Source organism: Mauremys reevesii, linkage group 7, assembly GCF_016161935.1.
Source record: "Mauremys reevesii isolate NIE-2019 linkage group 7, ASM1616193v1, whole genome shotgun sequence".
In the NCBI taxonomy this organism is placed as follows: domain Eukaryota; kingdom Metazoa; phylum Chordata; order Testudines; family Geoemydidae; genus Mauremys; species Mauremys reevesii.
In genome coordinates, this window is record NC_052629.1 from 88460059 (window position 1) to 88481686 (window position 21628).

The 21628-nt window shown below is 42.3% G+C and overlaps 1 long non-coding RNA gene across 5 annotated transcripts in view; it reads left to right on the forward strand.

Annotated features, from left to right (window-relative positions):
* LOC120369154 overlaps positions 1 to 21628 on the forward strand; it is a 172413-nt gene that overhangs the window by 100492 nt on the left and 50293 nt on the right. For 3 of the 5 annotated variants that reach the window (XR_005582968.1, XR_005582969.1, XR_005582967.1), the window contains one exon: positions 14414 to 14466. This is a non-coding gene — a long non-coding RNA (uncharacterized LOC120369154). Of the gene's footprint in view, positions 1 to 5622; positions 5833 to 14413; positions 14467 to 21628 lie in introns of all 5 variants that reach the window. The other 2 variants (XR_005582966.1, XR_005582970.1) reach the window with 2 other exon arrangements.

Sequence of the window (21628 nt, forward strand, 5' to 3'; positions counted from 1 at the left end):
TTTTACAGATCCAGACTAACACGGCTACCCCTCTGATACTTGACTTTAGCAAAGCTTGTGATACAGTCTCCCACAGTATTCTTGCCAGCAAGTTAAAAAAGTATGGATTGGATGAATGGACTATAAGGTGGATAGAAAGCTGGCTAGATTGTTGGGCTCAATGGGTACTGATCAACGGCTTGATGTCTAGTTGGCAGCCGGTATCAAGCAGAGTGCCCCAGGGCTCAGTCCTGGGGCCGGTTTTGTTCAACATCTTTATTAATGATCTGGATGATGGGATGGATTGCACCCTCAGCAAGTTCGCAGATGACACTAAGATGGGGGGAGAGGTAGATACGCTGGAGGGGAGGGATAGGGTCCAGTGTGACCTAGACAAATTGGAGGGTTGGCCCAAAAGAAATCTGATGAGGTTCAACAAGGACAAGTGCAAAGTCCTGCACTTAAGACAAAAAAAATCACATGCAGCACTACAGGTTGGGGACCGACGGGCTAAGCAGCAGTTCTGCAGAAAAGGACCTGGGGATTACAGTGGATGAGAAGCTGGATATGTGTCAGCAGTGTGCCTTTGTTGCCAAGAAGGCTAACAGCATATTGAGCTGCATTATTAGGCGCATTGCCAGCAGATCGAGGGAAGTGATTATTCCCCTCTATTCATCACTGGTGAGGCCACATCTGGAGTACTGCATCCAGTTTTGGGCTCCCACTACAGAAAGGATGTGGACAAATTGGATAGAGTCCAGTGGAGGGCAATGAAAATGATCAGGGGGCTGGGGCACATGACTTATGAGGAGAGGCTGAGGGAACTGGGCTTGTTTAGTCTGCAGAAGAGAAGAGTGAGGGGGGGATTTGATAGCAGCCTTCAACTACTTGAAGGGGGTTTCCAAAGAGGATGGAGCTTGGCTGTTGTAAGTGGTGGCAGAAGACAGAACAAGGAGCAATGGTCTCAAGTTGCAGTGGGGAAGATCTAAGTTGGATATTAGGAAACACTATTTCACTAGGAGAGTGGTGAAGCACTGTAATGGGTTACCTAGGGAGATGGTGGAATCTCCATCCTTAGAGGTTTTTAAGGCCCGGCTTGACAAAGCCCTGACTGGGATGATTTAGTTGGGGATTGGTCCTGCTTTGAGCAGGAGTTTGGACTAGATGACCTCCTAAGGTCTCTTCCAACCCTAATCTTCTATGATTCTTCTATGATTCTTGAGGCCACAGCCTCAAGTGTGGGGAAGAAGTGGCCCCTCCCCCTCTCTGTTGCTCCTGGATCCACTATCTTGGTGTTGTCCTCTGGGGCTGCAAGCAGGGCTTGGGCCATGCCTGCCTCTGGAGACAGCTGGGGCATAACACTGGAGGAGCATAGTTCCCCCATCTTCCCAGGGGTGGTGGGGCTCAGGCTTTGGGCTTCTTCCCTGGGGTGGTGGGGCAGCAGGCTCCAGCCGCAGGGCTTTGGGCTCCAGCCCTGGGCTCTGGCCTCATGGCTTCAGGCTCCATCCCAATTCCCTGGCCATGGGGCTTTGGGCTCTGGCTATGGGGCTTCAGGCTCTGGCCCCCCACTGTGTCTCTGGCCCCCCAACTCATCATCCCTGGCCCCTACTGCCTACCCCGGTGCGCCATCCGGGCTTAATTTGTCCCCAGGCTTGCCAGGGGTGAGTAAGGTTTTTGTGAAAAGTGATACTTTTATGTTTGTTATTATCACTTTTTACAACAGACTTACCAGCTAGCAATAACTAAATTACAATGATTTGGATGTATATATGTGCATATTTATTTGTTTTTCCTAAAGCTAATTAAGTATTTTACAAAAAAGTGTGAGAGCGGCTCTGTGGCCACCAAAACATTGTCCTGAGAACCCCTGTCCTAAATCGTATATCTCTATCCAAAGTGATGAGAAAACCTCAATGGTATGGAGTTTAGGTTATGTTTTGGTAAGCATCTCAAAGCTCAGATAATACTTTGAACCTCTTAAATCTGCAAATTTTACTTGATGTCATATGACAAGATGTCATATGACAAGATGATCTAGTCATATGACATCTGGTGCTCTCTGCTCAAGGTCAAAGGGAAAATACCACGTGAACAATCATTCTTACAATTATTTTAGCCTCTTGGTGGCCCCAAAATCAGGAAGTGCGGACAGAACATAAAAGTTAAATTTTAATAATCCAGAGAGGTTATTAACTTAACATCTCTGGGCCTATTAAAAAGTTTGATTTGGGTCTAGAAACATAGAGAAGGCTAACTACCATATTTTCAAGCCAATTCACTGATCCTTAATCTGTTCTCCCCTCAAGGCCCATGAGACTTCCCATATGTGGTGATGGAGCTATGAAATTGTGATGCTTTCCTATTTTGTATACAGAACTCTTACATCTTTTAAAATTTCAGCAGCCTATTTGTTTTCAAGGTGTGTATAGATTATCAGAGGAGATTCATGGTATGAAACATTGAAACATTACTTTTGTTGGTCTTATTTTGTTTTCTTAATCTAAAATCTGTGACAAAGTGTGTTTACTCCTTGTGAATGGAAAAGTGTGACAACAGATAACTTTAAATTGTTATGTTCATGGAAGGGGCAAAAGATGGTTTAGGAGTTGTACAATTGTTGTTGCCCCATCTTTAGTGTTTGTTTATAGAACATCTTAAAGCTGGTCACAGCATGGCACCCACCTCTCACAAGTGCCTCTTTCTGGTCAAGTATGTCTACAAACAGTCCCAGCCCTGGTATCAGGCCATACTCCCCTGGTGTCCTCCCTAAAAGCAATGGTTTCACCCCCTCTGGACCCTTCTGACCCCAGATCTCTGGCTGGGCCACTAAGTAGTTCAGATCCCTCTCTGGGGGTTTATCACTGTCCAGTTGTCTATGGGGGAGACCTGGGCCCACCCACTATTCCAGGTCCCAGCCCAGGGACACTACGTATAGCAGCCACACAACACCATGTCCCTTTAATGATACTGCTTTCAGTTCCCTGGGCACTTCCCTGCACCTTCAGCCACCACAAATGCTTGACCCTTACCTCAGGGCTCATCTGTGTTCAGGCTCAGCAGCCAGCCAGGAGCTTTTCCTCACTTCCCGGGTGCCTGCCAGCATTGAGCTGCCCATGGTGCTGCAGTTCACTTTGGCCAGCCCGAAGCATCACTGCACTCCTCTGGCTCCAGCAAGGAACTTCCTGTCCCTGGCTCTAGAGGGCCTTTATATATAGCCCTCCTGGGCTCTGATTGGCTGCTTCCTGCACACTCTCTCTAGGCTTCTTGGAGGACTTAGCTCCATTGCCCCATTCCTGGGATAAGTGGATGCTGCAGCCTCTAACATCCCATCTCAAGGCCATTCGAAGACATGCAAGGAGAGTTCTATGTGCAAAAATACCCAAACCCCTTTAAATATTTAAATAAATAATATACAATGTTGAAAAGGCAATGTCTTGTGTTTCTTAGGGTACTTCAGTTAGTTAGGTGCAATAATTATACTAGTACTGTAGAGTATATTCTTCAGAGGAGGTTGTTAGCCCTGCTGTTCTTGATTATCTTTGCCAAAAAGTGAATGTGACATTGATGCTTATGTAATATGATTGGATGTAGTGATTTTCTCCCTTAGAATGAAGAGTAAGGTATCTAAGCAACAAGACACATTACTGTTATGAACAATGCCAGTGTCTTGTGACTAAGGTGCAAGTGTCAATAGCTTTAACTATTAAAAAGTCCAAAATACTGTCAGTTTTAAGTATACAAAATTTGTCAGTTGAACCTTATCATTCTTCCATCACTAGCTTGGCAAGGCCTGGACATATCCGGAATTTAATCTTTCTAGTTATTAGATACAGACCAGTTTTGTGATCTGATTCATGTGGCCAGGCGCATGTGCTTTTGCAGAGCCCTACTGACTTCAGTGGGATTCTGCCTGGGTGTGAGTATCTGCCCACATGGATCACATTGCAGAATGAGGCCTATTAACTTTTCATCCATTTGAATGTTTGGTAGTAATTAAAACATGTCTCTAGCATATGTTTAACTTTCTTTGACAGTATTCACTGATACCTCCACTAGATTGTAAACATGGTGGGCCAGGAACTGGCTTCCTTGTTATTTCTTTGTACGGTGCATAGCACAAGGCCCTGATCCTGGACTAGGGTTCTTAGGTGTCACTGTAATAGAAATAATGAACACTTGCATCTCTCTCAAGAGTATCAGTGTTATGATTTGTGAAATACTACATAAACAGTTTTTGGAACAGAAATTTGAAGGCTTTCTTTGTCAGAAAAGGTGACACTACAATATATGATGGTAAAGTTGGGTATAATGATGTTTATTTTTGTATTGACTTATTTTCATTGCAAAAATATTCTTGCTGAAGGTCACTTTTTAAAATCCTGGTAATTTCATAATCATATCTGGAGCTGGCCATTATTAGATTTGGAAACAGTTATTGTTTATCTGTGTATCAATCTTAGCAAAAGCTCTAGAGCATTAGGCTTTTTCAAGGATCCCTGATTTAAGTGGGAGGCCGTTAAACAGATTAGGACTCTGAAGCATACTTTGCTGCCATGACTTTTAGTAAATCAGGGAGTTCTGGTAGAGCTTAATATGATTATCCGCACACAACAAGGTTATGAAATGACAAGTCTTGGTTGGAAAAGAGCATATTGGGAGACACAAATATAATTAAACTTTGTTCTGTAAAGAAAATTCTTTTTTAAGATACCATAGAAAACAGAGGGGGGAGGGAAGGTTGATCTTTTTGTTAAGACTTTGAACCATAAGTTAAGTGTCTGTGGGGACTGAGGAAACTTGGCTTCTGTTCTTGAGTCTGATACAGATTTCCCATGTGACTTTGGGCAAGTCACTTAATTTCTATTTGTGTTCCCCAACCAAAAAATAGCCATAATAGTTGTCAACTTTACATAAATGTTATGAGGAAAAACTTAGTGTGATGAGTGGAACTGAAGAAGGGGCCAGTTTTCAGGTGTGGACCTAGTTGGTTGATATCAGGGGCTCAGAAATGCAAGATGGGTCCAGGCTGCTATCAGAAAACATGGGCCTCTCAGCATGTAACAATGGCCCTATGCATGCTTAATAAAAATCTCTCTCTGACAATCCTGCCTGCTGGCTGCATCACTTACTGCTAATGAAAGAATGAGGGTCAAGTAAGTACAAGAAAAAGTGGGACCATAAATCAGTAAACCAAAATTGGTTTATTGGAAATTAGGCCTAACAGAGAAACAAAATAATGAGGAGATGGCTATTCCACCCATCATTCCCTTTTGGGGTCCATAAACAAAAGACTTTGGGAGGGGAGAATTAGGAGAGGAAGAAAAGGAGGGCAATTGCTAACTAAAAAAGTGGAAGGCTTCAACTTTACCATCATGGTTGCCACCTCCATCATCTCTTGGGACCCCAGGATCCAGCATGACACCATTGTACCTTCGTCATCCTGATCCTGAGAGATGTCCTCACCAGACCAGGTTGGGAAGAGGGCCCCAGATAACATCGCCTCCTCCAATGGCTTCAGCTAAATCCTGAACAGCACCTGAGTGGTGAGACTTTCTCACACCCTCCCAACCCTCCAGTGTGTCCTTTTCCTTCCCTGCCTTATTTCTTCTCTTTTTTTTAATCCTTCTTTTGCCTTCTGTCTAGTAAGAGTCTGGCACAGCTGGCCACAACTGTAAATTTTGTAACACTGCTGTGATCCTGTGACCAAAAGAAGGCAGCTAAAAGCAATGGCCTAAACAGCCTGATGAAGGTACAAGTTTGCCAGGTCTTGAAATGACTGATAAGAAAGCGTGCTGTGCCTATGTTTTTTCCAGCAGTGAGATTGCAAGTGAAAATCAACAGCAGAGACAGAAGGTGAATTTTCTACCTTTACCGTTCTTTTCTCTCCCCTCTTGTGTGTGTTTGTCTTGTTTTATCTTTTAAGAATTGGACTTTAACAAGAACAGCGCCAGCCCATCTCAGCTAACTTCTTCTCTTTTCTCCAAAAAGGACAGTTATTACCATCTTTAATACTAAAATCTAAAAACTGCCAAACAAGGAACTTTCCTCATAAAGCTCCCCCCCAACTAGAGGGAAAGGGAACAAGGGAGGCTGTTAAAATAAAAACTTTACTTAATAACTTACAATTCAAATGCTTTAACTGTTTTCCTTCTGTATCTTTTTAATTAAATGTTAAAAAATATTAATGTGTTTTCCATGGTACTAAACAGGATGAGGTCACAGTATATCAAACCCAGGACCTTGTTTACAACAGTTTAATGTTGGACAGTGACAGGGTTATTTTAACACCTTTGACTCTGGGATAGTTTATTTCATCTAAATTAATACAATGTTTTTGGCATCCCTGGGTGAGCCTAAAGGATTAATACACATACTCAGAAGCTGCTACCTTAGCAAGCAAGTAATTGATTTCAAAGCTCGTTTAAAAACTAAGAGTTACTGGTAGCTGATGTATTAAAAACATAGGGTGTGTCTACACTGCATGCTTCTTTTGGCAGCATGTAATGTACTTACCCATATAGCCCCCCAATCTGGGTATAAATAGCAGTGCTGACAGTGAGGTATTGCTTAGGTGAGTAGAGTAAAGACATGCCTGAAGGGTGTGAGTATATATCCAAGTACATACCATACATGGCTCTCTACTCACCCAAGCCATGCTTCCCTGTCTACATTGCTATTTTAGCAGTGTTGTATCCTGCTGTCTCCCTGCTGCTGGAGTCTCTCCCCCAAATGAGACTTCAGCAGTGCAGAAAGACTCTGGCAGAGGGAAGGCAGTGGGGAAAAGCTCTGCCAGGGGGAGGCAGCAAGGAAAGCCCTGCACTTAGGAAGGAAGAATCCCAGGCATTGCTACAGACTAGGGACCGAGTGGCTAGGCAGCAGTTCTGCAGAAAAGGACCTAGGGGTTACAGTGGACAAGAAGCTGGATAAGAGTCGACAGTGTGCCCTTGTTGCCAAGAAGGCTAACAGCATTTTGGGCTGTATAAGCAGGGGCATTGCCAGCAGATCAAGATATGTGATCATTACCCTCTATTCGACATGGGTGAGGCCTCATCTGGAGTACTGTGTCCAGTTTTGGGTCCCACACTACAAGAAGGTTGTGGAAAAATTGGAAAAAGTCCAGCAGAGGGCAACAAAAATGATTAGGGGGCTGGAGCACATGACTTATGAGGTGACTCTGAGGGAACTGGGATTGTTTAGTCTGCAGAAGAGAAAAATGAGGGGGATTTAATAACTGCTTTCAACTACCTGAAAGGGGGTTCCAAAGAGAATGGATCTAGACTGTTCTCAGTGGTACCAGATGACAGAACAAGGAGTAATGGTCTCAAGTTGCAGGGGGGGCAGTTTAGGTTGGATATTAGGAAAAACTTTTTCACTAGGAGGGTGATGAAACACTGGAATGGGTTACCTAGGGAGGTGGTGGAATCTCCTTCCTTAGAGGTTTTTAAAGTCAGGCTTGACAAAGCCCTGGCTGGGATGATTTAGTTGGGGATTGGTCCGGCCTTGAGCAGGGGGTTGGACTAGATGACCTCCTGAGGTCCCTTCCAACCCTGATATTCTATGATTCTATGAAAGGCTCTGGCAGGGGGGAGCTGCTGATGCTTTTCCCCACTGCCTCACCTCTGCCAGAGCCTTTCACTGATGTGGAGCTACACACCACCGTGTGACACAGCTTGCTTTTCATTGCAATGTGTAGCTACATGTATGCTACTTGCTGCCGAAAGTGGTGTGTAGTATAGATGTAGCTTTAAAGTGCAAGAAACTGTTAATTTTTTGGTACAGTGCAAAAGTTAAAGAGTACATTAACATTTTTTTAAAAAGTGTAAGGAGGTTGCAAATAAAAATGGTTTTATAAAAAATATTTAAATGAGGCACAGAAGGAATTAGCTGTAAAATAAAATAATAATCTTATTTCTAATCACTTTAAAACAATCAAACCTTATGTTTGAAACACAAATAGTAACAGTTTATGTTGCATGATTTTGAATTACATTTTTATACCTTTATTTTAGGGCTGTTGAGTAATCGCAGTTAACTCACGTGATTAACTCAAAATAATTAATTGTGATTATAAAAATTAATTGTGATTAATTGCCATTTTAATCACACTGTTAAACAACAGAATACCAATTGAAATTTATTAAATATTTTGGATGTTTTTCTACATTTTCATATATATTGGATTCTGTGTTGTAATTGAAATCAAAGTGCATATTATTTTTATTATAAATATTTGCATTGTAAAAATGATAAACAAAGGAAATAGTATTTTTCAGTTTACCTCATACAAGTACTGTAGTGCAATCTCTTTGTCATGAAAGTGCAATTTAAAAATGTAGATTTTTTTTATCACATTACTGCACTCAAAAACAAAACAATGTAAAATTTCAGAGCCTACAAGTCCACTCAGTCCTACTTCTTGTTCAGCCAATCGCTAAGACAAACAAGTTTGTTTACATTTATAGAAGATAATGCTGCCCTCTTTTTATTTACCTGAAAGTGAGAACAGGCATTTGCATGGCACTTTTGTAGCTTGCATTGCAAGGTATTTACATACCAGATATGCTAAACATTCGTATGCCCCTTCATGCTTCTGCCACCATTCCAGAGGACATGTTTCCATGCTGATGACGCGCGTTTAAAAAAATGTTTTAATTAAATTTGTGACTGAACAAATTCTCCTTGGGGGAGAATTGTATGACCCCTGCTCTGTTTAACCTGCATTCTGCCATATATTTCATGTTATAGCAGTCTCGGATGATGACCCAGCACATGTTCATTTTAAGAACACTTTCACCGCAGATTTGAAAAAATGCAAAGAAGGTACCAATGTGAGATTTCTAAAGATAGCTAAAGCACTTGACCCAAAGTTGAAGAATCTGAAGTGCTTTCCAAAATCTGAGAGGGATGAGGTATGGAACATGCTTTCAGAAGTCTTAAAAGAGCAACACTCCGATGAGGAAACTATAGATCACAAACCACCAAAAAAAGAAAATCAACCTTCTGCTGGTGGCATCTGACTCAGATAATGAAAATGAACATGTGTCGGTCCGCGCTGCTTTGGATTGTTATCGAGCAGAAACCGTCATCAGCGTGGATGCATGTCCCTTGGGATGGTGGTTGAAGCATGAAGGGACATATGAATCTTTAGCGCATCTGGCTTGTAAATGTCTTGCAATGGCGGCTATGACAGTGCCATGAGAACGCCTGTTCTCACTTTCAGGTGACATTGTAAACAAGAAGTGGGCAGCATTATCTTCTGCAAATGTAAACAAACTTGTTTGAGTGATTGAATGAACAAGAAGTAGGACTGAGTGAACTTCAGGCTCTAAAATTTTACATTGTTTTATTTTTGAATGCATTTTTGTACATAATTCTATGTTTGTAAGTTCACCTTTCATGATAAAGAGATTATACTACAGTACTTGTATTAGGTGAATTGAACAATACTATTTCTTTTATTTCTTTACAGTGCCAATACTTATAATAAAAAATAATTATAAAATGAGCACTGTACACTTTGTATGCTGTGTTGTAGCTGAAATCAATCTATTTGAGAATGTAGAAAACATTCCAAATTATTTAAATAAATGGTATTCCATTATTGCTTAACTGTGTGATTAATCAAGATTAATTTTTTTATCGTGCGGTTAATCATGATTAATTTTTTAATCGCTTGACAGCCCTACTTTATTTCTTTTTCCCCCAAGTTTTATAGCTGTGCTTTTTTTGTTAATACACATATTTGATAATTTAAGTTACTAATTTTTTTAATCTTTAACAAATCAATTTTGTTTTTCAAGGCAGCTGTTTGTTTTGAGGTTTGTGGTTTCTGTACTTGGTAATGACTTTGGTTTAATAAAAAAAGTTTTTTTTTTAAAAAGTGGCAAAAATAAAATATTTTCACTATTATGGTAAGTTGCTAAAGCAGACTTGTATTAAAATAACATCATGGCTAAATCCCCTTATTAGTAAAATGACAGCTTAATTCAAGGCTGATATTGCATTGCCTGTGAACTGAATTTTAAACCACCTGAATTAAAGGCTGTTGTATCAGCTTCTTGTGATTTTTTAGATTGATTTGTTTTTGCAATCTGTTTTTGTTGTTTTTTGTTTGTTTTTATGCCTGTAAAACAGCACAGTGCTAGTGAAGTGGATAAAATTCCCATAACACGCTGAATAGCCACAGTGGCCATGTTGTTCTCACAAATTTTGGTGGTGAAATAGGTGGGCAAGATCTGTCATAGTAAAAATTTACAGGCATATTTAATCTATCTCTGAGTATTGCAAATGGCTCATGAATGCAAAAGTGGTTCCAAAGAAAATCATCTTGCTGCTTCTTTGTAAATGGAAGGCAATATAACCAGGTAAAAATCCCATCAGGACCTGAATCTGAACACACCTCAGCTATAGGTGATTTGAAATTAAAACATAAACTGGCAGTGTTTCTGCAACCAGATGGCTGGTCTCCCATGTAAAACCTACTTTATGAGAGGAGACTCAAAGAACTTGGCTTGTTCAACCTAACTAAAAGAAGGCTGAGGGGAGATATGATAGCTCTCCATAAATAAATCAGAGGGATAAATATCAGGGAGGAAGAGAAGTAATTTAAGTTAAGCCCCAATGTGGACACAAGAATAAATGGCCATAAACTGGCCATCAGCAAGTTTAGGCTTGAAATTAGACAAAGGTTTCTAACCATCAGAGGAGTGAAGTTCTAGAATAGCCTTCCAAGGGGAGCAATTGGGGCATAAAACCTAACTGGCTTGATAAGTTTATGGAGGAGATGAGACTGCCTACAATGGCATGGAGCCGATCTGTGACTGCTGACTGCAAATATCTCCAATGGCCAGTGATGGGACACTAGCTGGGGAGGGGTCAGAGGAACTACAGAGAATTATTTCCCAGGTATCTGGCTGGTGGGTCTTGCTCACATGCTCAGGGTCTAACTGATCACCATATTTGGGGTCAGGAAGGGATCTTCCCCCAGGTCAGACTTTTCACCTTTCTCTGCAGCATGGACCATGAGTCGCATGCAGGTTTTAACTAGTGTAATGTTATATTCTCTGTGATTTGAAGTCTTTAAATCATGATTTGAGGACTTCATTAACTCAGCCAGAGGTTATAGGTCTATTACAGCAGTTGGTGGGCGAGGTTCTGTGCCAGCAATGTGCAGAAAGTCACACTAGATGATCATGATGGTCCCTTCTGGCCTTAAAATCTATGAGTCTATGAGAGTCAATTTATGGGGGAAATAGCTAGTTATACTGACTTGTTTAATATTTGTATCTAGAGAAAGCTCATATCTGATGATATTTCTGACTTTCAGTGACAGTCTTACCATGATTTTATACCTAGGCTCACAGTGGATGTTATAATGAATGTGAGGCAACGTTTCCCACGTTTCACTAAGTCAGTGGCTTATCTAAAACCTCACAATCAGTTAAAATTCAGTCCACTTAGAATTTATTATTTACAATTTCAGCTCTGGTTCATAGAAGCAGCATGGTACCCAACTCTAGGGCTTGATGCTGCCCTGGAACAATTTCAGTGTGAGTTCTCCTGGCTAAGGAATGCAGAGTCTGCGATATGAAAATGTTAAAACTAAAAGAATACTGTGAAGTAATCCCTGTAAACATTATGGATTCAATGTAACACAAACAAACAATTAATTAAAATGTAGCCACCCTACTACATCAGCAGTCCTGTATATGTGTAGTACACTGTAGCTTAAAACTAGTGTCTATCAATTTTCTGTGAGCCTAAGCAAAGCCATTAGGGCATTTTAATGTGCAATTCCCCAGACAACAAGGAATGCAGCATAACAGAAAATCCAGTGCTGTGAGCTACAATACTTGCCATGAGATAATCAAGTCCTCTCTCCACCAAACTTGTTTCTTGCTTGTTTCATTTTTTTAGCCAAGTCTAGCAAGTGTGTGTTTACTCCTGCCACTAACACAGATTTTTAAGCTTTTAAAAACAAAAGCTAAAGTAATATTTTGAAGGGGGAACATGGAAGAATAGTGTCTCTTTTAAATTTTTTTTCTGGGTGCTGTAGTAGTGCCCATGGAGGCTGATGTACTTACAGCAAGTGTTAAGTGTTCCAGTTCACATGACACCTGTATATTTAGATTCAATGCTGGGTCCAGTCCTGCAGTCTTTATTCGGAAAAAAACTACCTCTGCCTCTTTTAATGGGAGTCTTGCATGAATAAAATGTGCCAGATTGGTTCAGTGTGTACATGTGCGCATTTTTATATTTCTCAAACATATAGCCATTATACTAGCATCCACATTAATCACTTTATTCTCGATACCTGCCCAAACAAATGGAATGTCATTATGGAATCTTCAGTAATGAACCTTATTAAAACAGCAAAGAATCCTGTGGCACCTTATAGACTAACAGATGTTTTGCAGCATGAGCTTTCGTGGGTGAATACCCACTTCTTCGGATGCAAGCCGAAGAAGTGGGTATTCACCCACGAAAGCTCATGCTGCAAAACATCTGTTAGTCTATAAGGTGCCACAGGATTCTTTGCTGCTTCTACAGAACCAGACTAACACGGCTACCCCTCTGATACTTATTAAAACAAACTATTCTAAATCAGTTGTCTTTGCCTGAATGGCTTTAGGTGGCCTCTGCATCAAAAGCCTGGCCTCACACACAACAGCTTGCAAATTAAAGCCCCAGTTCAGGAAGCACTTAAGCTTGTGCATAGCTTTAAGCATGTGAGTAATCAGACTGATTTACTTGGAACTCCTCCCATGCTTACATTCCTGCCTGATCAGTGCTTGAAATTTTACATATCTGTTAGGGGGAAATTAATGTAGATAGATGGTCGTTTTCCTTTTCTCGCTGTTATATTTTGTAGCAATGTTCTTAGAAACATACAGTATTGGACTGCCAGAATCTTGAAGTTGTATATTCCCTGTGCAAATGTCAGCAGTTTCTGAAAAAAAAGAGAGAAAGAAATATAGAAAACTTGATAGAATGTTTCCATGGTGCACCAGTGCCTCTAAAATATGTAATGTGCAATGGATGAGGTAAATACAGAGGCATGTGCTCACCCCAGGGTTCATGTGCATAACAGCTATTAACTTTAAAGGGAATAACTATCATACAGATAATGGAATAGACATTCATGTGAGGAAGTTCAGCAGGTTGACTGGGTATTCCCCATTTGTTGTTTCAGAGCCTTCAGACTTTGTGTCAAGACCTAAAGAGAGAATTTTTAGTTTACAGAGCACTCTCTTTTACAGTTTATAATATAAAATTTGGGATTAGGAAACTTCCCTCCCTTCATAATGTACCAAACTAAAAATATAGTTGTAGATCTCCAATTGTCATAGCCAACAACACTGGTCCTAGCAAGTGCTGCCAGTAGAAAATTTTGCAGAGGCATCTGGAGGAGCCATCCCCTGGAAAAAATGTGTCTCACTCCTTTTTTAAAACTGTCTCTTCAAACTCACCTGTTCTGTATCTTGTTGCTTTAACTTTCCCTTCACTTTCCCATTCCTTCAGGCATTGTTCATATGACCAGCCCATCCAGCTCTGTTGCTGCTGCTGTGTTAGGTTGTCAGCTAAATTGTACTAATGCACAAACAATGTTTGGGGGCATATTCAAAGACTACTTGCAATGCCTGCCGTTAGCCCAATGTGCTCAGAGAGGTACAAGTTTCTGTGATGATTTAAAGGGCAATGGCTAAAGCTGCTATCAGTTTGAGAGCACTCAGCAAAAGGATACATGTAGGGAATAAGATTGCATCTGAGTGAATTGGTGGGCAAAGATGTTTATCTCTGACACAGATTTTGTTCTCGCAAATCAGCAGGTTTTAAAAAAATGAAAATGAGACTCACTTAGTAATTTGCTTTCTCTATCAGGAACCATTTTCCACTAGTTATAAATAAGTGTAAATTAGATTGCTTGTATAATCAGAAATATACTCGGTTACTTTCTGAGATATACCACATTACTATCACCTGCATTATATATATATTTTAAATTATATATATTGTATTTTTATCCTGTGTCCTCCATAATTTTGCCCCAAAATTATACAGTACATTGTCTAGCTCCCCAGACCTGAAGAAGAGCTCTGTGTAAGCTTAAAAGCTTCTCTCTCTCACCAGCAGAAGTTGGTCCAATAAAACTTATTACCTCACCTTCCTTGTCTCTCTACTATCCTGACACAGCTACAATAGCACTGCATAACTAGACAGACAGAAATACTTTCTTACTCTGCATTTTACACCTGTGGATGCCAGAATAGTCTTGGTTAATAAGCCCCATACACTGAAAACATTTATCTCTGCTGGTTTCAGTATAATTTTTATTGAAGATCACATTGTATCAATTCTAGCAGACCTCTTAGGACAGAAAGAAAAAACATTGTCTGTACTGTTCCTAAAAATAATTGGCTCTTTCTCTAAATAGCTTCCAGGCAGGATGACTCACAGATGTGCCTGCATCATCTCTGACTAAATAATGTAAGTTGTTTTCCACCTTCCATCCAATATGAAAAAAATATTATTCCTGGGATTTGGGGTATTAAGTGTAAAATTAATAACACATTTTATTATCTACTATAACCTATATATTGGTGTAGTCATTGGTTCCGTCATCTGATATCAGTTATGAGATACTTCTGTTCTCTTTATTTATGAAACTGAGAACCAGATAATGAAGGAAGGAACCAATGACCACATTAATAACTTAACACTTTCTCAACTGACATGTATTTTACTAAGATCATTAACTACCTCATCCTGCTCAAATCCAAGTCTGTCTTCTTATCCCAGTAACACTTTTTTGCTGATGCCTCCCAACTCTGTCTCTATCACTGCCCTCTTCCCCCTCTGACACTTCCTTGTGTGTGGCCTGCTTACAATGCAAATTCAACACTACTAAAACCAGTTTCCTAAACTTTCTTTCCAAGACCTTGCGTCTTTTCCCACAAACACCTCCTCTACAGCATTTTCAAGATCTTCCCTTTCCTTTGCGTAAGAACGTTGTCTGTGCGTTGTTCATCTCTCCCTTCAGCTACTGCAATCATACATATTCCTGATTTTCATTGTGCCATCTCCAGCATATCTGGAATTCAGCTGTCAGAGTCATGTTGCTCACTCACTATATTGCTCATAAAACTCAAGCTCTTTATCCTTGAATTCAAGGACAGGCCTTCCTGCATCTCATTTCTTGCTAATTTCCTTATTAGTCACCTCTCTCTATCCAAACCTCCTGCCTAACTGCTGTCTGTGTTTTCTTCTCCCATGTTGGTACTTACACCTTCTTCCATGCTACCTTATTTAACTGGAATAGCCCAGTCTTGCCGTATTTTCAAACCACTCCTTAATTCACTTCTTCTGCTTAGCCCTGTCAGCTTTAAGTCTCCATTGCAATGCAAGAATTGCCTTAATAAATTCAATTTAATAAGAAAGTGACTCACTAGAAATTAGGAGGTTTGAGTTGTCTTCTAAGCTTTGCTATAGATATCCTATGTGACATTGAGAGGTCACATATGCCCAGAGATTCAAACCTGCATGCACACTTTTGTGTATACATATGCACACTGTTCACTGTGTGTGCAGAAGTCAGGATTTGGGCATGTATATGTAGGTATTTGCATGTACAAATCCCTACTTGTATACATGGGCTGTGCGTGTGCAAAAAAGAGCTCATGCTTTTGTGCAAATGGGAATGCAGATCTGGACCATAATGTGAACTAGATTCTCTTGATTCATGCTGCAACATTAACAGAACTGCTAACTAAATTCAAAGTGCAGAAGCTTTAATTATTGATAAACATGCCAGAAAGAATCCTAGCCTGACTTCTAGATCCAGTCTCTTGTAAAATATTTGTTATAGAGATCACTGAGTAACTAGCAAACATGTTGAAACCCAGATGCACTTTTCAAAGTATAATCATGCTTTAACCTCTTGGTGTCTCAGTACAATACAGATAATTCACTATGTTTTAGGGATGTTATGATGCTTAATTAATACTTGAAATATTGAGATATTCAGATGGAAGTCTTGCTATACAAATGTAAATTATTAAATTTGATTCCACAGTGTTTTTAGTGTCTTCTCTGAACTTGTACTTTAATTAGGATGCTAATATACTTTCACATACTGTTCTCATTGTGAATCTCCATTTTTTATGTGCTACACTTCAAGGAACCTACTCAAGTTTTTAAATCTGCACATTCAGAAATTGATTGTTCGATTGAGACCAAGATGCAAAACTCTGTGTTCTACTTCAAAACCAGTTATAGTCTTTCCAGTAGTTTAGCAGAAATTTTACAGTTCATGACTAGACTTTGAGAGGGTACATTTGAAAGAACAGATAATGGTATTTATACCATTTCCTGTGACAATATCTCAATTTCTCTCTGACATTCAATAATGCCATCACATGGGGAATTAGGGACCAAAACAATGGCCAAAATTTCAGAAGTTTTAAATAACCTGCTTGTTTGCGTTCACTTAAACCAGTTGTGAGGTTTCTTTTCCTCTTCTCCAAGAAAACTTGTCATTAAAAAGAGTTTTCTCTCAGTCTTTGTGGTGATGATTATCATACTATGAAAATATTCTGAAGCTTTTGTAACTGTATATTTTACCAGTGTAGCCTGACTTAGGGTGTACTGATAGTATTATTTTGGATAATATTGGAATTTAATTTATTAATTTAATTTTATTTGATTTAATAATATTAATAATAATTAATCATTAATATTAATTAGTATGGGTTTTAGGCTCGCCAATCTGTTTGATCAGAAGATAAAAGTTCTTGTCCTGAAGCATTCAGGCTTCACAGAATTTACAAAGGACCCTCGGGGGTATGACAGGAAGCTCACACTGAGACAGATAGAGCCTTAAAGACTTTTTATTAAAATCAATAATAGTAAGTAAATGTTAAAATAACCAGAGTTACAAAGTTACAATGGCATTACTGCTATTCAAAAGATACATATGATAATATAGTATTATACGCAATAAAGCTTTGGTTAATATACTCACACCCTTCCTTGATAACCTGGTGGTAAGAGACACAAGAATGCTTAGAAGAATTTAATGCTAAGAGCTATCAAAACTAAATTAGGGTTTAGCTGATTAACTTAAAATCAAAACCTAATAAACAAAGAATTAAATCAAGCTTAACTGAGTTGCTTTGAAACTTAAAGTTTAAGAAGAACAAGTATAGCCTACTAATAGTAGCAGTCATCATAGATAGATAGAGAAAGTGGAGGAAGTAAGTGAGAATAACTAAGGCATGGTCTACACTAGGAGTTTATGTCGTATTTAGCAGCGTTAATTCGAATTAACCCTGCACCCGTCCACACAGCGAAGCTATTTAGTTCGACATAGAGGTCTCTTTAGTTCGATTTCTGTACTCCTCCCCGACGAGGGGAGTAGTGCTAAATTCGACATGGCCATGTCGAATTACGCTAGGTGTGGATGGAATTCGACAGTAATAGCTCCGAGAGCTATCCCACAGTGCACCATTCTGTTGATGCTCTGGACAGCAGTCCACGCTCGGATGCTCTGACCAGCCACACAGGAAAAGCGCCGGGAAAATTTGAAATCCTTTTCCTGTCTGGCCAGTTTGAATCTCATTTCCTGTTTGGACATCAGGGCGAGCTCAGCAGCACTGGCAGCGATGCAGAGCTCTCCAGCAGAGGAGTCCAGGCAATCTCAGAATAGAAAGAGGGCCCCAGCATGGACTGACCGGGAAGTCTTGGATCTGATCGCTGTGGGGGGCGATGAGTCTGTGCTTTCGGAGCTGCGCTCCAAAAAACAGAATGCAAAGACCTACGAGAAGGTCTCCAAAGCCATGGCAGACAGAGGATACAGCTGGGATACAACGCAGTGCCGCGTGAAAATCAAGGACCTGAGACAAGGCTACCAAAAAATCAAAGCGGCAAACGGACGCTCCGGATCCCAGCCCCAGACATGCCGCTTCTACGAGGCACTGCATGCCATTCTCGGTGGGTCTGCCACCACTGCCCCACCAGTGTGCGTGGACTCTGACGATGGGATAGTGTTGACGGCCGGTTCCTCGGAGATGTTCGCGGACGGGGAAGATGAGGAAGGAGATGAGGAGGAAGAGGCAGTCGACAGCGCTTACAGCACTGATTTCCCCGACAGCCAGGATCTCTTCATCACCCTCACGGAGATCCCCTACCAACCCTCCCCGGCCATTAAGCCGGTAATTGAAAAGTCTACGCATGAGGTTCCTGGGGAGAGCTGTCTTATTGAGTGCTCCGTGGTAGCACACTTTTCCGCGCCAGGCTATCATCAGGTACTCTGGGAGCATTGCCTCCACGAGCATGGCAGCATAGGCCCCTGGTTTGTGCTGGCTTTCATGCAGCATGCACTCTCTATCTCTCTCAGTGATCCTCCTCAGGGTGATCTCACTTGGCGACTCCTGCATTTAATTAGGGGAATTAGTGTAATGTTAGTATTGGGAATGCTTCACTGTTCCTTTGCATAACAATAAGCGTCGGTTTACAGCCACGTGGTGGAGGCTGCAGAGGGGCAGCATACAGGGATCTTTCCCGGGGACAGCAGCGAGGGGGTGGAACAGGGGCAGAGTTTATGCTTTCCGGATTGCCTGCAGCAGGAGGGCACTGCTATACATTAAGTTTTAAGCAGCCAAAGTCTACAGCTTACCATGCCTGCCTGCTCCACGGATTCTGCTGTCCTGCCCCGCTTGTCTGATCTCTAGTGCAAGACCCCAGGCAATGAATGCGAAGGCCAAAAATTCAAACTTGTCCTGAGTGCGCATGAGATAGGTGCTGTGCATGGTGTTGTTCACAGAGACGGACTAGACTATGTTCATTGTTCGCAAAAATGTATCTTTGTAAGGAATTCACTCCCTTTTTCCCATCACACAGCTGCGACTGTCTCCTGACCTGCCCCAGCATCCCCCTCACAGAGGCTGGCGCAGATTAGGTGGCAAAAGAAAAGGACACGGGACGAGACGTTCACTTATGGGCTGCTCCCGAGCCGAGACGGCCCAGCAGAGCCAGTGGAGAGAGAACCTCTCTCAGTACCAGCGCTCACACAGCGAACGGGAGGAGAGGTGGCGTCAGGAAGACCAGCAAGCGACTCAAATGCTGCTTGGACTAATGAGGGAGCAAACGGACACGCTCCGGCACCTTGTGGATGTTCTGCAGGACCGCAGGCAGGAGGACAGAGCCCCCCTGCACTTTATCTGCAACCACCCTCCCCCGCCACAAAGTCCCATACCCCCCTCACCCAAAATAACAAGAAGGAGGGGTGCCAGGGGCTGTGAAAACTGTCACTCCACCCCAGCAGAGTGCTCAATTACCCAGAAGCTCTCATTCCCTAAATTTTGAGAAGTCCTTCCCTTCCTGAGTCACCCAAGCCCCAATCCCAGTTTCATCCCCTAACTGTCTAGTTGATTATTAAAAATACTTCCCTGTTAATTACTGTTTCCGTCATGTTTTTGTACAGAAGACTGCGTTTGAAGGTGGGGGGAAGGGGGCTGGTAATTGCATAGGAAGGTCACCTTTACCAGGGTACAGACACGGGGGCAGGATCAGCAGCAGGTCACACACACAGTGCAGTCAGTAAGCACCCTGGTTGGTCTGGGAGGTGCTTTCCATGTTCTGTGTGGGTGGGGGGTACGTGACTTTGTAGCGGGGGAGGGCGGTTACAGATCTTATGCAGCGGTCCTTGTCCTGGACCACAGAGCCACGCAGCAGGGGAATCTGTAACCATCCTTCCCCGCCACAAGGTCACATAGCCCCCGCACACAGAGTCCCGAGAAGGAGGGATGGCAGGCTCCATTGAAACAACCAGTCCGGCACTGCAGACCGCTCTAGGAGCAGGAGCCTGTCATTCCTCGAGTTTAGAAGTGGTCTTTACATCACTACACACCCTACGCACCACAGGCTGCGTCCCAGTTTCAACCCTTTACCGCGAAGTCATTAATAAAGAAAACGGTTTTAATTAACAATGTTCCATGTATTTTATTTTTAAACGTATGTTGGAAGGTGGTGAACATGGTGAACGTGGTATGTCCAAGGCACCTGTATAGGGCTTCATGAGCCAGGGCATTAGCGGGTAGGCTGGGTCCCCAAGGATCACTACAGGCATCTGCACATCCCCAACAGTTATTTTGTGGTCCGGGAAGAAACTACCTTCCTGCAGGCGTCTAAACAGACCAGAGTTCCTGAAAACACTCGTGTCATGAACCTTGCCCGGCCACCCGACGTTGATGTTGGTAAAGCGTCCCCTATGGTCCACCAGTGCCTGCAGCACCATTGAAAAGTAGCCCTTTCTGTTAATATACTGGCTGGCCTGGTGGGCCGGTCCCAGGATAGGGACGTGAGTTCCATCTATAGCCCCACCGCAGTTTGGGAATCCCATCGCGGCGAAGCCATCTATGATGACTTGGACGTTTCCCAGGGTCACTACCTTTGAGAGCAGTAGCTCAACGATTGCGTGGGTACTTGCATCACAGCTACCTCCACTGTAGATTTGCCCATGCCAAAGTGGTTCGCTACTGACCGGTAGCTGTCTGGCGTTGCAAGTTTCCAGAGGGCTATGGCCACTCGCTTCTGCACACTCAGGACTGCTCGCATCCGGGTGTCCTTGCGCTTCAGGGCAGGGGACAGCAAGTCACACAGTTCAAGGAAAGTGCCCTTACGCATGCAAAAGTTTCGCAGCCACTGTGATTCATCCCAGACCTGCAGCACTATGCGGTCCCACCAGTCCGTGCTTGTTTCCCGGGCCCAGAATCGCCGTTCCACAGCATGAACATGACCCATTGCCACCATGATCTCCACGGTGTGGGATCCCGTGCTTTGTGAGAGGTCTGTGCCACTCTCACACTTCATGTCCTCACCGCGCTGCCGGAGCCTCCTCGCCCGATTTCTCAGCATATGACTGTGGAAGAGGTGGACGATAAGGTGCGAGGAGTTGACAACGGCCATAAGTGCAGCGATGATCGCAGCGGGCTCCATGCTCGCAGTGGAGTGCTGTGGCGTCTGTGCTATCACTCACCAGAAAAGTGCGCAAACTGATTGCCCGCCGGCGGGAGTGACGGTTGAATGACGACAGTTACCCAAGACCACCCTCGACACATTTTTTCCCCAGCAGGCATTCGGGGCTCGCCCCAGAATTCCAATGGGCAGCGGGGACTGCGGGAACTGTGGGATAGCTGTCCACAGTGCACCGCTTCCAAAGTCGACGCTTGCCCCGTTAGTGTGGACTCACAAAGTCGAATTACTGTCCTTAGTGTGGATACACACGTTCGACTTTGTAAGGTCGATTCCACAAATTCGACTTAAGTTAAATCGAACTACTCTGGTAGTGTAGACATACATACCCTAAGAAATAGAGTAAAGTGAGAATGGAGATGGAGTAAAGTGAGAACGGAGTACTGTGTCGAGGTGAGTCACCTCTTTTATAGAGCAAATGCCGGAAATCTTTCCTCTTATGCCCAAATTTCATTCCTCACCCACAGAAATGTTAGGGTATGTTTACCCCATAGGCTAATATGTACGTGCGTATTGATGACAGGTATGTACGCACATCAGTCTCTTGTGGTGTACTTCTTAAGTCTGTGGGTACAACATTGAAAACTCCCCTATGCCATTCTCCATTGTCTATTGGTCT